Here is a 3048-nt window from a genome sequence, read left to right as displayed (position 1 = left end):
CTAGAGATTAGGTTTGGAGAGCTTTTCTTCATTTATTATTCACATTGCCATTTCTACCTATAACAGAGAGAACCACAGTTCTTTCTGTTCTCTATCTGTCTATCTCTGCCATTCTATATCTCAGTCTCTGTCTCTTTCTGTTTGTCTCTCTGTCTTTTGTATTTGTCTCTTCCATGAACTGAGTTGGTCTTTTTTCTGTATCTCTATCTTTCTTTCACTTCATATCTATCTTTCTCTGTCTTTGTCGCTGTCTCAATTTTTGCCTTTGCCCTCCTTCCCTCTCTCTCCCATTCTGGGTTACTTGTCCTATTCTGCTACCAAGCTAGCTCTATTTATTAATGACTTGGATCAGTTGTCAGTTAATATTACTAAATTACAGTCTATATACAGATCACCCAATTATGCCAAGATAACTTGTGAGAAATTTATTGCTTTTCATTCTACTATATCCATAAAGCTAGCTTTTCTCCTAATTGAAAAGGTAAAGACTTCCAGCTGATCCATGTTTTTATTAAATTATCAGTGAAATACAAATAGAATTAAATGAAGGGGGGCTGATAACATGGTATGACCTAATATTCTGTAATAAAATTCTGTGGGTTTTTGTTTTAAATGTAAGTTCTGTTTATTATTGCCAAAATATCCCAACATTGCTAATCTGTTTAAAAGGTGACTATACATTTTAAACTGTGCTATGTCTCCTTGGAGCAAATAGAAATATAAATATCTATAAGATAATTTACATCTTCATTATAAAAGATAATCTACGGAAGAGCTTCAAGTCAACAAGCAAAATGATTTGTACTCTCTCTTCAAAATGTTAATTACACACACTGATGGTACCTTTAATTCACTGCAATCCATTTTAGCAGTCAGGAATTCTAAGACAAATCACAAACCAAAAATTTGGTATTAGCCCTTTAATTTTCCAAAGGAATGGCTAACATTTTAATGGTTATCAACAATTGCTCCAAATCAATTTTTCCCTAGATGAGAGAGTGCTGCTTTAAATTCCTCCCCCACACCTTAATTTACGACATTGACATTAGAACTTCAGTGTCTCAAATACTTTTTATTTGAACACATAATTGGTAAAAAAAAAAAAAATGATACCAATCTCTCTCTTAAAAGAGAAAATAATTGTATTAGTAATGAAAAGAAAGCAGTCACTATTAGTATTAGATTTGTCCTGTAGAAACTCCTTTTCAACCTCACAACATTTTATTTAGCTGTATTTTTTAAAAAAAATGTGATATGCATTTTGTAAGCCCATTTCCAAAAAGAAAATGTAATTTTGAATACCTTGCAGAGATGAGAGAATCAAGATATGCAATTACAAGTGAAAATGCTTATCAACTTCATTTAAATAAATAAATGCTTTTTCTGATAGTTTTTAATATAGACCTGATGAATATTACTTAGTCTCAAAAAATTACTGAGATATTTTGGCCATCAAGGGAATGAAAATTAAATTTTGCTATTCTCTTTGGCTACTACCTTTTAACTTATGTTTTTGTATTACTCAGATCAATCATTCAAATCAGAAAATACCCATCTTTTAACTATTAAAACTTTTTTCATAACAACAATTTTACTGCCAAAATGAGCCAATGATATTGAATGGGTATGGCCATTTTCATTAAGATAAACTATATTTCTTGAAAGAGCTGTCTGCAGATTATTTCAGAGTCCATATTGGACCCTCATTTAGAAACAACTTATTGTACCAGTTATTATGGATTTCCTCTTTCTGATTGTTGTATTCTTGAAGAACCTGAACTATGAATAATTTGCCCAAGTTTTTTTCAGTGAATGCTTTGATGTTCGAGCAGTAAGCATTAATATGACCTGCAATTAGCAGTGAATCCATCTGAATAGGTGTCTGAGGAGATTTGAAGAGTTTGTTTGGATATGTGATCTTCAGGAAGAGGAGGTTGTTCTCAGATCTGGTGCTTTAAATTCTCCTGCTGACTGCATTGCTGATTCTGATGTTTCTGTTGTTGCTAATTAATTACTGGTGTTTCTCATACACATGTTATATTTTATTATATTTTATCCACTCTGTCCATCAACAATTGTAGGCTTGTCATTAGATGATTAGTTCTGGCTAAATTAAGCAATTCACATTAATCTGTCACAGCTAACTTCTTTGCTAGTTTCCACATTAGTAAGTTTATCAAATGTGCATTTTAAATTATAAATGGCACTTTCTTAAAGATGGGCTCCAAAATAATGTTTGCCTTTTTCAGTGCTTTAGGAAAAAAATCTTTCTCTTTACAAATTTCCAACAGTTTATGAGTCTATTTTTCAATGATAAAAACCCTTAAGCACTTTTTGTGGAATCATAAATGAAAACTACAGTCTCTCCAGTTGCATATTGGTAATTGAAATGGAAATCTAGAAGAGCACAGATAGCAAAAGAGCCATGGTATCAACCAACATGAAGATCATCAATATTTATATGATGAAAACTGTACATTATTACCATCCAATATTAGACTTTATCAAAATCAGCATCACCCTCCATTTACTGGAGAAAGGAAAAGCAATTGAGCATTTCAAATATGTCTTCTACTTCCAGACTCCAAAGTACAGGTTAAACAACTTTAGTTACCTGTAATTCTTCTTGGTAATGAATGTTTAATCATTTTCAAAACAATCAGTCCATCCATTTGTATTTTTTGTGCCCTTTAACTTTTCCTTTCCTAGAGATCATGTTGGTTGTAGAAGTTGAAGTGGTGGAGGTTTAAGAAAGGATAAGGAAATCAATAAGATCAAGCTGTTTATATTTCTATATGGGAAAATGGTATTTATTGCTCCTAGGGAAGTTAGAAGGAATATCTGTAGATAGAAAGTAGAATTGTGAGTGGAATGTGATGATATTATTATCTTTAAAAAATCTAAGCAATAAGAAAGAAAAATGCACTGTGAGAAAGTGAAGGCAAGAAGTAGAAGAGAACATATTATATAATATAAAGAACTTGAAAGAGATTTTTCTATGGAGGGAAAAATGGAGGAAGTGGGGAGGGGAGCATATGAACCTTACTT

At 31.9% G+C, this 3048-nt stretch overlaps 1 pseudogene; it reads right to left on the bottom strand.

The window, feature by feature from the left end:
• Window positions 1–1678: 1678 nt before the first annotated feature.
• On the bottom strand, window positions 1679–2743 carry LOC127561464 (eukaryotic translation initiation factor 3 subunit H-like; annotated as a pseudogene).
• Window positions 2744–3048: the final 305 nt, after the last annotated feature.

Source organism: Antechinus flavipes, chromosome 4 (assembly GCF_016432865.1).
Source record: "Antechinus flavipes isolate AdamAnt ecotype Samford, QLD, Australia chromosome 4, AdamAnt_v2, whole genome shotgun sequence".
Taxonomy (NCBI): Eukaryota; Metazoa; Chordata; class Mammalia; order Dasyuromorphia; family Dasyuridae; genus Antechinus; species Antechinus flavipes.
Note: the sequence above shows the minus strand (reverse complement) of the source record. Positions and strands in the feature narration are given on the sequence as shown.